Genomic DNA, 15,062 nt, shown 5'->3' on the forward strand with positions numbered 1-15,062 from the left:
TAAAAAAAAAAAAAAAAAGAAGAAGAAGAAGAAAGAAAGAAAGAAAGAAAAAATGAAAGAAAGAAAGAAAAGGGAAGAGAGGGGGAATGGGGATGTAGCTCAATGGTAGAGGATATACTTACCATATGAAAGACCCTGGATTTGATCCCCAGCACCATAAAAAAAAAAAAAAAGACATCATGCACGCTTAATACATTAATCATGGAAAAATGCAAACAAAACCCATAATGAGAAATTTCTTCTTTAGCTGGTTTGATTGCATTAATTACTCTTTGAATGCCAAACCAACCTTGCATGCCTGGGATAAATCATAAACGGACATGTTATATTGTTCTTTTGATACACTGTGATATTTGATTCATCGATATTTTATTGAAGTTTTTTTTTTTCATCTGTGTGCATGAGAGATGATGACCTACACTTTTCCTTTCTTGCAATGTCTGTGTGGTTAGATTTGGTTAATGCTGGCCTCACACAATGTGTCAGGAAGCATTTCTTCTGTTTCCATTTTTCTGGAAGATAGTGGGGAGACTTGGTACAATACCGCCCATTGATGTTTTTGTACAGTTTTAAAATTTCTATTATTATTTTGTAACATGGCTTTTTTTTTTATACCAGGGATTGAAGATTGAATTCAGAGGCACTTCACCACTGAGCCACATCCCCAGTCCTTTTTCATATTCTATTTAGAGACAAAGTCTCACTCAGGTGCTTAGGGCCTCACTAAGTTGCTGAGGCTGGCTTTGAATTCCTGAGTCACAGGATTATAGGCCTGTACCACTGCAACCAGCTCTGTAATATGGCTTCTCAGAAGTTTCCTCCATTTTGGCATAACTTAGTAGTCAAGCAATGATGTGGCCAGAGGCTGTCTGTGATCAATATGATACAATAATACCTTCACCCTTTGACAGTTATCAGTGTACAAGTTGCAGAACACCCTCAAAGTTGCAGCTAATTCTTTAGTCTCCTTTTCTTTTCAGCTTTTGCCAGATGATCTTGGGGATTCTTAATATATGTACAGTTTCCTAGTTTGCCAGGTATTGTGTGGAGAGCATACCTGAACCCTGTGTAGGTATCTCATTTTCATGATCTCCCATTAAATATCTGCAGTTCCAGCTGGAACTACAACCTCTGGTTAACAAAGATAGAAGTTTTTGCCATCGTTTCCAACCTAATTTGGCAATTTTAGCTGTCAAAGACATGGATTTTTACTCCCCAATCCTAAGCACCCTTTGACATCAAATGCGATCATTTTCACAGTAGGTCAAAAGGTGGTAAAACTACCATTTTGGAGTAGGGATACAGGAATAGCTCATATGAAGAAAAACTTATTGAAACTGTGAATGACAAAAATTGCAGCAGTTTTTCAGTAATAAATGTTTCTCAATGTGTTGTCTGCTTTAGGTTAATTTTCAATGCATATAAATAGTTGTTTTGACAATTTTCTCCACACTTCATGCTTACTTTTTGTAGAGAGGAACTGCCAACCACTTCTAACCAATGTAACAAAATCTCCCATATATTAGGCTATAATAATTTTGTACATTATTTTATTCATTATGATAAAATTAATATAACATCAATTAACCACAGTAAACATTTTTAAGTGTACAATTCAGTGGCATTAAGCTTATTAACAATGTTGTACAACTATCACCACTCCCCATTACCAGGAGTTTTTCATCAACCTGAAGAAAAACTGTACCCACTCAATAGTAAATCCATATTCTTCTTGCCCCCCACATTTGGTAACTTTGACTTTACTTTCCATTTTATGCATTTTCCTATACTGTGTATCACATACATCACATACAAGTGAACTCAAATAAGATTTGTCCTTCACATCTGGTTTATTTCACTTAGCATAATTTTTTTTTTGTCTTTGTTTTTGTGGTATGGGGCATTGAACCCAGGAGTGCTCTACCACGGAGCTACATTTCATAGCCCTTTTTATTTTTTATTCTGAGACAAGGTCTCACTAAATTGCCAAGGCTGTTCTCAAACGTGCCATCCTTTTGCCTAGACTCCCAAGTGGCTGGGATTACAGGACTGTACCACCACAACCAGCTAGCATAATGTTTGGAAGAATCAATCATGGACTATGTATCCTCTTTGTGACTGAATAATATTTCATTGTATTGATACATCAATTTTATCGTATCATTTTCACTTGATAGCCTTAGGGTTATTTTTACCTTTGAGCTATTAGGGGTGATGTTTCTATGAACACTAGTATGTGACTTTTTTTTTGTGGGATGGGGTGGGGGTACTGGGGATTGAATTCAGGGGCACTCAAACATTGATCTACGTTCCCAGCCCTATTTCATATTTTATTTAAAGACAGGGTTCTCACTATTTCTGAAACTGGCTTTGAACTCTCAATCCTCCTGTCTCAGCCTCCAGAGCTACTGGGATTACAGGCGTGACTTCTGGGGGAACATGTCTTCCTTTAGCTTGGGCAGCATATATTTAAGTGTAGAAATGATGGATTTTATGGTAACTCCATGTTTAACCTTTTAAGGAAACTTCCAAACTATTTTTGCACATTTTCCACTCCTATAAGCAGTGTATAAGGGTTTCAATTTCTCTGTAACCTCTCCAAATATTGGTTATTTTTAAAATAGTTTTACTGAAGTTAACCCAACCACCCTGCTTTATTGTGAATTAGCATCCACATTTTAGAGAAAACATTCAGCCTTTGCTTTTGGGGGATTGGCTTATTTCACTTGGCATGATTTTCTCCAACTCCATCCATTTACTGGCAAATACCATAATTTCATTCTTCTCTAAATCTGAGTAATACTCCACTGAATATTTTTTAAATTTATCTATTTATTTTAATCTGTTATACATGACAGCAGAATGCATTTTAATTCATATTATACATATAGAGCACAATTTTTCATTTCTCTGGTTGGACACAAAGTAGAGTCACACCATTTGTGTCTTCATACATGTCCATCTCATTTCACGATCTTTCGACCCAAGCCCTCCTCCCTTACCCTCCCTCCCCTTGGCCCTATCCAAAGTTCCTCCATTCCTCCCATGCTCCCTCCCCCACCCCCATTATAGATCAGCAGAAAACATTCAGCCTTTGGTTTTTTGGGATTGGATTACTTCATTTAGCACAATATTCTCCAACTCCACCCATTTACCTGCAAATGCCATGATTTTATTCTCTTTGAGTGCTGAGTAATATTCCATTGTGTATATATACCACAGTGTCTTTATCCATTCATCTATTGTAGGGCATCTAGGTTGGTTCCACAATATAGCTATTGTGAATTGGGTAAGGCAGGTATTCTTTATTCTCTCCTGCATCACCACCCAAGTCCCACTACTGGCAACTATCAATTCTGTCTCTAGATATAACTATTCTGGATATTTCATATAAATGAAAACATACAATCTGTGGCTGTTTGTGTCTAATTCCTTTCACATAGCATATTATTGAGGCTCATCTGTATTGTATCATGTATCATTACTTCACTCCTTTTGTTGGCTGAATAATACTCCATTGTATCAATATATCACCATTTGTTTCTATATTCATTCACTAATGGACATTTAGTTTGTTTCTACCTTCTGGCTATTGTGACTAGTGTGGCTATAAACATTTCTAGATAAGTATTTAAGTGTCTATATTCAAATTTTTTAGGGTACATACTTGAGTAGAATTTTTGAGGTTATATGGTAATTCTGTTTTAACGTTTCAAGAACTGCCAAACTCTTTCTCACAGTGGCAAAACCATTTTACATTCCCACTAATAAGGAGGTTTCTAATTTCCCCATATTCTCATCAATGCATTTTTTGTTTGTTTTTATTTTTACAGTAGTGAAGACTGAACTCTGGGCTCCATGCATGCTAGACAAGTGCTTTACCACCAAGCTACTTCCCCAGCCCTCAATGCTTGTGGGTTTTTTGTTTATTTTTCCCCTGCTTTTTCATTCTAGGGACTGGAGGTGTAGCTCAGTGTTAAGATTGCACACCTAGCATGCTAAGGGTTCCATCCCTAGCACAACAAAATAGACAAATCACCTAAATGAGTGGTAGGTGGTACCTCATTGTAATTTTGCTTTGATGGCTAATGATTTTAACTGTGATTTTTAAGTAGATGCTCTTTTTAAGTAGATGCTCTTTATATTTCCACCAACAACCTGAGAAGTTTCAATTTTTCATGGGATTTTCATGAATATGTATTGAATTTTGTCAACTGCTTTTTCTGAATATTTTGAAATGACCATTTAAATTTACTTTGTTAATGTAGTAACATTTGATGTATTGAGGGTTGACTGAACCTTGTTTTCCTAGAATAAATCCTATTTATTCAGGATATTATCCCTTTATATATTATTTAACATGCTATTGTTTAAATTATTTTTGCATTTATGTTCTTGAGGGATATTAGTCTGAATTGTTTTCTTGATAATGTATTTGTCAGATTTTGGTGTTAAGGCTATCATTACCTAATTAATTATGTTTAACAATGTTCTCCTTTCTTCTTTTCTGAAATATTTGTGAATATTTTGAGATTTTTCTGTTTCTTAATTTTGATAAGCTGTTTTCTAAAGGAATTCATCCATCTGACTTAATTTGCTGAATTTGATGATATTAAGTTAAAAACATTCTCGGATATCCTGTAAAATCTCTTTCACTCCTTTTATTTATGGTTTTTCTTTTTCTTTTTTTCTTGCAGTATTGGGGATTGAACTCTGGTGCGCTTTACCTCTGAGCAACATTCCCAGTATTTTGTGTTTTTTAATTTGAGACAAGGTCCCTTTAATCACTATCTCCCAAACACCACATTTATTTAGTTTTATGTATTTTATATTACTTTTATTATATATTTTAAAAATAAATACACTAAAAACTTTGAAGGACAATGTTATAATTTTTGCTTCAGTATCATCCATTGATCTTTTTATAGAATGTAAGATGATAAAAATACTTTTTTATTTTTATCCAAATATTTACCATTTCTGACGTCCTTCATTTGCTCCAGAAGATCCAACTTTTCTGTTAATATCATTCCTTTTTCACTTGAAGAAGTTCCAGTATCATTTCTTGCAGTACAGGTCTGCTGAAGACAAATTTCTCTTAGTTTTCCATATATAAAACTTTGTTAATTTTGCCATCATTCCTGAAGGACACTTCCACTGGACATAGAATTCTAGACGGACTGATTTATTGTTTCAGCTTTTAAGATGATGTCATACTGTCCTCTGGTTTCTACATTTTCTGAAGAAAAAAAAATGCTGGCATTTGAATTATTATCCATTTGTATATAAAGCATTACTTTTTTTTTTTTTTTTGTACTGGGGATTGAATTCTGGGTGCTTTACTATTAAGCCACACCCCTAGCCCTTTTCATTTTTTATTCTGAGACAGGGCGCTACTGAGTTGCCCAAGTTAGTCTTGATCTTGCCATCCTCTTGTCTCAATCTCCTGAGTAGCTGAGATATAGGCATGCATCACCATGCCTGGCTAAGAATTGCTTTTTTTTTGTAATCTACTTTCCAGATTTTGTGTTTTTCTTAGGTTTAGACTGTAATGTGTCCACGCCTGCTTTTCTAAGAACAGTCCTTATGATTCTAAACTGCACCTCAGTATGCTTTATTCCTTCATTTTCTGTCCTCTAAATCTGCCTATCCTTTACTATATACTTTCTTCACTTATAAGCTGTCAACATTAATGGTCAGAACGGCTAATTTATAACATTATTAATGTTTTATAATTCAATTGGGCCACTGGTGTTACTTAGCAATACATTAATTCTCCCAAGAGACCATTCCAAATAAAAAAAAAATGCAAGATATAAGGTACATACACCACACACACACACACACACACACACACACAATTAGTAGCTATGTAAGATTTAACAAACTAACTCTTGGCCAAGTAATCACGCCTATAATCCTAGCTACCTGGGAGATGAGGCATGAAGGATTGAGAGTCTGAAGCCAAACTGAGAAAATAAGTGTGAGACCCTGTCTCAAAATAAAGAAGTAAAAACAGCTGGGGATGTAGCTTAGTTGCGAAGGGCTTATTTGTCATGTGTAGGACCCTAGGTTGTATCCCCAGGACTTCGAACAAAAAAACTCTTTCTAGAAGACACTACCTCAAATTCCTTAAAAAGGGACTCTAGAGGGGATACACACACACACACACGCGCGCGCGCGAGCGCACGCGTACACATACACCATGCACATACGTGTACACATACGTTTATACACACATATATACATACATTTACTTTTCATTTCATTTTATTTTTATTTTTTGGTGCTGGGTAATATACTCAAGGACTTACCCTAGTACACACTTTCCCACAGAGCTATACTCCCAGGCCTGAGAGGTACTTTAAAAATGAGTTCAGACTGCAGGGTGTGGTGGTGCATGCCTGTAATCCCAGTGATAGGAGGTTGAGGCAGGAGAATCAACTGGGACCAGCAAAGCTAAAAAGACCCTGTCTCAAAATAAAAAATAAACCAGGTGCAGTAGGCATGTCTATAATTCCAGGAGCTCAGGACATTGAGGCAGGAGGATTAAGAGTTCAAAGCCAGCCTCAGCAATTTAGCCAGGCACTAAGCAACTCAGTGAGACCCTGTTTCTAAATAAAATACAAAATAGGGCTGGGAGATGTGGTTCAGTGGTCAAGTGCCCTTGAGTTCAATCCCTGGTACCAAAACAAACAAACAAATAAATAATAAAATAAAAATAAAAAGGGCTGGGAATATGGCTCAGTGGTTAAGGAACCCTGAGTTCCATCCCTGGTACCAAAAAAAAAAAAAAAAAAGTTCACAGATGGGGATGGGGTTGTGGCTCAGTTGTAGACTGCTTGCCTAGCATATGTGAGGCACTGGGTTCAATTCTCAGCACTGTAGATAGATAGATAGAAAGAATGAAAGGCAATCAACAACTAAATAATATAGATTTTTAAAAAAAAAAATCTTCACAGATAAAAGTTCCAATTTTGAAAAGAACATACAATATGGTAATTGGCAATTTCATCTATTAGACAAAAGGAACAAATTGTCTAGCTCTGTTGAACTCCTCAGAACCATGGTGGATCAGTGAACATTTACTCTCTGCTCAGAGGTACCCAGTATATTAGTCAAATTAGTAGAAACAAAGAGTTCACATATTCTTAGTAGATGATCTGATACACTTATGTAATGAATACCAAAGACTGAAGATGCTTATGCTAATATCCATTCAGATTTAGAAACATGCTTTGTTCCCCACCCCTCTACTTCTCCTGGATACAGAGTTTGTAAGTGGATCAATAAATTCTTTTATAAAACAACTAATCCAAATAATATATAAGGTTGTCCCACAACTCTTAGAATGTTTCTCTTGGGAAGTGTCCAAGAAGAACATCATATTGTCAGACTTCAGAGTAACCTAAAAATTCTTCACCTCATTTTTATCACATAGACCCTTTGACTTTTTTTCTTTTTGTCTATATGTTATCCTGTTATATTAGACATTATTATTTCATTTTCCATATAAATAACCATTCTAAACTTTGATGGATTGCTTTTCTCCCCTCCCCCCCGCCCCTGCTTTGGCAGATTAGTATTCTTGTGGCAAGAAAAATAGTGATTTTGCTTTAAAACATAAGACTGCTTAAAATGAATGGAAAATATCAGAATTTATGGCATACATTTCAAAAATGTTGAAAATAAAATGATACAACAATTGTGTATGTACTTAAGAATTACAATTTAGTTAATTTATATAATATACCATAAAAAATACACAAACTATAGCCTTGTAATTGCTAAATCCAAATGATCTCACCCTATATAAACAATTTTCAACAGCTGTCAATATTATCTTTTTTTTTCCAATAAATCTTCCATGTGAGAAAGTAAGCCAAAAACAATTATACAATTTTGACTAAAATAGGAAAGATAGAAATTAGACGGCACTGCATCCTGTACAGAATCCTGGGACCTTAGAATCCTTGTGGAAATACAGGTGCCAGAGATCCCAATAAAAGTGAAGTTTTTTTCCAGGGATAAGCTGCATCTACTTAATATTTTAGAAGGAAAGGACAAGGTATAGATTCCTAACTCCTTCAGTTGCTTGAGACTCTTGGGGAATGCTTGCCAACTAATCTGCAATGTACACTTGTACAACATATACTTGCATATGCCTGGGGGTTTCCCTAGAGCAAGTGGGTTATAAAATTCTTAAATCTTTTTTTTTTAATAAATTCTTTTTAGTTGTAGTTGGACACACTACCTTTATTTTATTTATTTATTTTTATGTGGTGCTGAGGATCAAACCCAGGGCCCAGGGCCTCATATATGCTGGGAGAATGCTCTACTGCTGAGCTATAACCCCAGCCCTCAAATCTTAAATCTTAGCCGGGTGTGGTGGTGCATGCCTATAATCTCAGCAATTTAGGAGACTGAGGCAGAAGATCTAGTTCAAAGCCAGCCTCAGCAAAAGTGAGGCGCTAGGCAACTCGGTGAGAACCTGTCTCTAAATAAAATACAAAATAGAGCTGGGATGTGTCTCAGTGGTTGAGTGGCCCTGAGTTCAATCCCTGGTTTCATTCATTCATAAATAAATAAATAAATAAATAAATAAATAAATAAATAAAAAAGGGCTGGGGATGTGAATGCAGCTCAGAAGTAAAAGCACCCCTTGGTTCAATTCTCAGTACCACAAAACCAAACAAACACTCTTGCACTGGAGAAGTCCTTGGACTGAATATGGCCTGAGGATCTTTTTCTTTATGTTCAAGTCTTTGAAACTTGATGAGTGATTATTTAGCCAGTAACCATGAGGTATATACTTCTCTATTTTCTTTATAAATGGGATCAATTGATTGACTTACATAGCTAGGTATGATTTTGATAAATGGTTTATTTGTTATTTTAAAGCATCATGATGAACCTATGGCTTTTCAAAGATTCAAGTGATTCCAGTTATTGTAATCAATGGTTCTTCTTTAAGAATCTGAATTGTCAAAATTTGGCCAATAAAAGATCTTTTAAGTTGGCATTTTTGTCACAATTTTCAGATAGCTTGGGAAGTACTCTTTATGTTTTGGGGAGTTGTACTAGGAATTGATCCTAGGGCTACCGTATGCTAGACAACTAAGCCACATCCCCAGCCTGGAAAGTGTTCTTTTTCACACAATAATATCGTATAGACCAGTCTTATCTTCTCATGCTAGAAACATGGGAGTGACTATCTCAAAAAAACGCTGGTTTCCATGTGTGGGTCATTTGGAAAAGGCCAAGAAGCAAGATTCTTGAATTCAAAGGGTCTCAGTTCCATCACTAAAATGAAGTCGCAATTACAATAATATTTTAGCACTTTAAGCTTATAAATCATGTTTTGAAAAAAGTTGAAATAGTTAACATAGAAATTATTCTACTAATTTCCTTATCCAATATTTGGCTTGGATTCAAACAGGGCTGGGGTGTAGGTCAATGATAGAAAGCTTGACTACTGTGTTTAAGGCCCTGGGTTAGATCCCCCACACTTCAATAACCTCACTACTTTCATGAAAATAAACACCGCAGATTAACAATTTTAGAAGTCATCATTTTGTGTGTCAAGTTATTCTCTCTGTTCAGTCAGGAAGATATTTTGTCAAATTCTTTGGTAACTGAAGTATAGAGGTCAGAAAGATAACACTCTTCTTGGGCTGGGGATGTAGCTCATTGAAAGAGAGGTACTCAGCATGCACAGACTTCTAGGTTGATCACCAGTACCATGAGAAAACAAAACAAAACACCCTCTTTCTCTCCAAAACTGTACCTCCCCCAAAAAAAGTATGTAACTTAGGCCTGGTGGAACTCTCATTGATGTGGGCTACACACTGCTAACAAGAAAAACATTTTCTTTCACTTTACATATTTAATTTACTTTGCTGTTAGAAAATTTTTATTAAACCATTGTTTCATTGTGACCTCCATCCAAAAAGTTTCCATTAGAACGGTCACTCATAATTCTTTCCCTATCTCTCATATGTCAGTAACCAGTTGCAGGAAATAAAAATTTCTGTTTTAAACAGAAAGAATTTTTTTTCACTTTTCTTTTTTTGGGGATGGGACAGTAGCGGTAAAAAATTACCCAGGGGTAATTTAACTGAGCTATATTCCCAGCCCTTCTGATTTTTTATTTTGAGACAAGAGTTTTACTGAGTTGCTTTAGGCCTTGCCAGGTTGTTAAGGCTGGCCTTAAACTTTCCATTTTCCATGAATTTTTCTCTTTTCTCTTCTGTGTGTATGTGTGTGTGCGCACGCGCGCATGTGCGTGTATGTTTTACTGGGAACTGAATTCAGGGCCTCACACAAAATGCTCTATCACTGAGATACGTTTCCCAACCATTTTTTTTGAGACAATCTGAATAAGTTGCCCAGGCTAACCAAAAACTTGTAATCCTCCTGCATCAGCTTCCTGACTAGGTGGAATTACAGTTGTGTGTCACCATGCCCATTTTTGCTATCATTTTTCTAACTTCTTAATATAGTTTTTTATATCAGAGATTTTTAAATTTTCTTCTTCTTTTGTAATATGTGCATATAAGGCTCCAAATTTTGCTCTGAGGAATGTATTGCACAAGTGTATTTGTTTACTTTAGGGATGGGGACTGAACCCAAGAACGTGCCCATGACAAGCTCTACCACTAAGCTACTCTCCATCCCCAGCACCCTCAAATTTTGATATATCTTATTTTAGTTATTATTCACTGGAAGGCAATGTTTTTCCCCCATAGTTTATGCTTTGACTCAAGAACTCTGACTTACAGCCAAACATGCCTGTAATTCTTGCAATATGGGAAACTGAGGCAGGAGGATCCCATATTTCAAGGCCAACCTCAGCAATTTAGCAAGACCCTATCTCAAAATAAACATTAAAAAGGGAGTGGGTGCTGAGAGTGTAGCTCAGTGATAACAGTGCTCCTGTATTAAATCCCCAGGACCACCAAAAAAAAAGAATAAAATAAACAAACCAAGAAGCAATATATGGTTTAGGGATGGTACCTGAGTGGCAGAGCGCTTCCCTAGCATACATAAAGCCCTGGGTTCAATCCTTTACCCCATGGTTTAGTCAATCATTCTGTCTTGGTAGATGTTCAGATTGTCTTCAGTCTGTTAGTCTTCTAAATAGGATTAAAATAAATAGCCTTGTACATAAGTCATTCTTCATGTTTTTTCTGATATGCAGATGCTAATTCACAGGGGAGGGGGGGTGCCAGGGAAGAATATAATTATTTTAGGTAGAAGGGACTGAAGGAAGGGGAGGGAGTGGATAGGAAAGATAGTGAATGAAACAGACATTATCTTATATACATATATGACTGCATGACTGATGTGATTCTATAACAAATACAATCAGAAAAAATGAGAAATTATACTCCACTAATGTATGATATATCAAAATGCATAAATGCTTTCTACTGTCATGTATAACTAATTAGAAAAAATAAAAAAATTTTAAATAAGTCATTCTTCATATTTTACAATTAAATTATGCCATATACTCTTAAAAAATGGAATGGCTACTTGAAAGAGTAAATTTATTATATATAGAAAATTAAACGCCTTTTCACAGGATAAAACGAATTTATATTCCTGTTAGTAGTATATGAGAATGCCTGCTTCCCGATAGCCTCACCAACAGTTGAAAATTCTGCCAATTTCATAAAGTAAGAAATTGTAGGATATGAGGGCAATCTAGCTGTGACATATGTCACCCCATTAACCGCCCGGTTGATTCAGCTGATCCGGCTGGCTAGGCAGTGTCCCCTTTCTCCCTCACCACTCCATGTGCATCCCTCTTCAAGTTGCAAGCCCCTCTCAAAAGTTGTGAGCTCCTCCTGAAGTTGCCTGCTTGAAGAGGGCAAACTTTTCAATAGGGGAGGTCCATTCTTCAGTCAAGGGTATAGAAGTAGCTATGCTCACCTGCTAGAACCTCCAAAAAGTTCTCAAGAAATTGTATATTAGTGTACTTTTAATTCTTATCTTTTTTACTATGACTAAATTTTAGCATTTATTCTTTTGCTTAAAAGCATTTTGTTTGTTTTGTGGTGCTAGGGATGGAACCCAGGGGCTCATACATGTTAGACAAGTGCTTTACCAACATTTTGCCTTTTTATTTGAAGTTTGTTTATATCTCTGGTTCCTTTTCCCACAGAGTTATTGTACATTTTAAAATTTCTTTTCAGCAACTCCGAACATAATACATAGACAATAACTCTTATTTGTGGGAAAAAATTACTAATATTTTTCCAGTTGTCATTTGTCTTTTTAATTTTGTTTACCATGTATTTATTATGTGATATTATCATTTCTCATAAAATAATCAACAAATAATTAGATAATATGGAAGAGAAACATCTATTTAAATAGCAATAAAAAGCCTAAGGGCTGGAAGTGTGGTTCGGTGTATCTAGCATGTATGTGGCCCTGGCTTCCATCCCTAGCAAGATATCTTGAATAAAGTAAAAATAAACATGCAGAATCTTTATGAAGAAAATCTTAAAACTCCAAATATTAATAAAAGTAGATTTGAATGTAAAATCATACCTCAGTCATCAGTAGAATAATTCAACTTTATAAAGACATTAATTCTGCTAAAATGAATTCATAAATATGTGGTCCAAAAATGAACAAGTTCATTTAAAAGTACAAATCAAAAGATAAGTATGTAAATATAGCAGAAAAACCTAAAAAATAAGTAAACTTTCAATAAATAATGTTTGGATAACTGTATTGCCATCTGGGAAAAGATAATAGTTGGATCCATACTTTACACAATACACAAGCATAAACCCCAAATGGACCTGAGATCCAAATGTTAATAAACTATTCCAAAGTGAAAGAAGACACAGGTTAATTCTCCCACAGGTCTCTCTCTCCCTTTTTCTCCCTCCCTCTTCTTTCCATTGCATGCTCTACCACTGAGCTATATACCCTTAGCACTCCTATTTAGTAGGAGTACTGGGGATTGAACTGAGGGGTGCTTTATCATTGAGCTATATATATCCCCAGCCCTTTTTATTTTTTTTATTTTGAGACAGGGCCTCACTAAGTTGCTGAGACTGGCCTTAAACCTGTGAACTTCCTGCCTCAGTTTACTGAGTGGCTAGGATTAAAGGTGTGTCCCACTGCAAGTAGCCTCTTGATTTCTTTTTAATTTAGGTGTTGGGAAAAGTTTTATAAAATAGAATTAGAAATCCAGATATGCTTAAGCAAAGACAGATAAATATGATATATAAAAATAAAAAACTTGCAAAAAAACACCATAAGTTCAAAGACCAATGTCAAACTAAAAAAATATCTGCAACATACACACAAATGACAAACTAAAAAATGTATCTGCAACATACACCACAGATAAAAGGCTAATATTCCTGATACGTAAAGATCACTTAATCAAGGGAATATGTCCCAAACTTCAATTTTTAAAAAGTCTTAACAGATGATTTAGAAAAATAATATAAAATAGCTCTTAAACATATGTAAATGTGTTCAGCTTCACTTTCATAAGACAAATGCAAATTAAAATGACACATTCCTCACATATAAGACCAGTTAAAAACTCAAATGTTTCACAATAAATTTGTTGATGAGGTGTTGGGAAAACAGGAATTTACCCCTTGCTGGTGGGAATACAAAATGTTATTATCTCTAAAAACAAAAATTTGGCAATGTCAAATAAAAGAACATGGGTGTTTATCTCTAACAATCCAATTTCTAGGATTTGCCATGAAAATATATCTCCACAAGTGTAAATATACATATATACAAGTCATGAATTATTTATGTTATTATTTATAATTGCAGAACTGGAAAAAATATGTTAATAAGTTGGTTGGTTAAAATATAGAATATCAACATACTGAACATCATAAATTATGTAGCTATAAAAAAATGATGAAGGTGCTGGGGTTGTAGCTCGGTGGTAGAGTGCTCACCTTGCACATGTGAGGCGCTGGGTTCAATCCTCAGCACCACATAAAAAATAAATAAATAAAATAAAGGTATAAAAAAAATGATGAGGACTGGGTATATAGCTTGATAGTAGAGCACTTGCCTAGCATACGTGAGGCCTTGAGTTCTGTCCCCAGTACCACCACCAAAAAAAAAAAAAAAAAAAATCTCTTTGAACTAACAAAAAGTGATTTCCAGGTAAATTCTACATATGAGGTTAAAAAAAAAAAAAAATTAAAAGAATAAAAAAGTATATATACTTAACAACTCACTTCTCTCAAAGAAATAAGACAAAGTAAGAATAATTATATGGAAAGATATATATATCTGCATATTTCTAAAACAAAACAACACAAAAATATAACAATAAGCAAAGAAGAACATATAAAAGCACAGATGATTTCATTCTTAATTCAGAAGCTTATTTTTCCCAAATCTAGATTATCACAACATTTAAAAAGATAAACATAAGTACTTGTATGGATTGGTTCATGTTTTATTCTTTTCCAGGAATTATACTCAAGGCTTTATCGAGTTAAAGCCTAGGAGAGAGAGAAATGCTGTATTGTTTACATCCCCACCTAGTGGTCTTTAAATTTTTGTTCTTCATAGTATTAAAAAAATGAATACTTCAGGGGCTGGGGCTGGGGCTCAGTGGCAGAACCTTGCCTAGCACGTGTGAGGCACTGAGTTTGATCCTCAACACCACATAAAAATAAACAAATAAAATAAAGGCATTCTGTCCATCTACAACTACAAAATTTTTTTAAATGAACATTTAAAAAATGGAAACCCAAAAAAGTTATTTGGAAAAACACAGAATGACCAAAAACTTATAGCCAGAGGGATACTATATTATCTATTCTTATTCTATTACAATTAGGAAATTAAATGGTATGTTAGGGACTATGTCAAGTCACCAGAAAAATCATGGAGTATTTTCTTGGAATGTCTTCTTTACTTAATGCTAAATAATTTAAAACATTTGTGTATCAACATTGTAGAGTAAAATGCTTATTAGGAGTATTTTAGTTTGAGAAACATAGGATCCAAACTTCTCAATCTATAGAAAAATAATCTGATGACCCAGGCAA

The 15,062-nt window shown here is 34.9% G+C and overlaps 1 protein-coding gene across 18 annotated transcripts in view; it reads right to left on the reverse strand.

Annotated features, from left to right (window-relative positions):
- Positions 1 to 15,062, reverse strand: part of Baz2b (bromodomain adjacent to zinc finger domain 2B) — a 362,220-nt gene that overhangs the window by 308,289 nt on the left and 38,869 nt on the right. For all 18 annotated transcript variants that reach the window (XM_048812354.1, XM_048812353.1, XM_048812351.1 and 15 more), the window contains exon 3: positions 4,976 to 5,078. The gene's annotated coding sequence lies outside the window, so the exon portion shown is untranslated. The remainder of the gene's footprint in view (positions 1 to 4,975; positions 5,079 to 15,062) is intronic.

Source organism: Marmota marmota, unplaced genomic scaffold (assembly GCF_001458135.2).
Source record: "Marmota marmota marmota unplaced genomic scaffold, marMar, whole genome shotgun sequence".
Classification (NCBI taxonomy): Eukaryota; Metazoa; Chordata; class Mammalia; order Rodentia; family Sciuridae; genus Marmota; species Marmota marmota.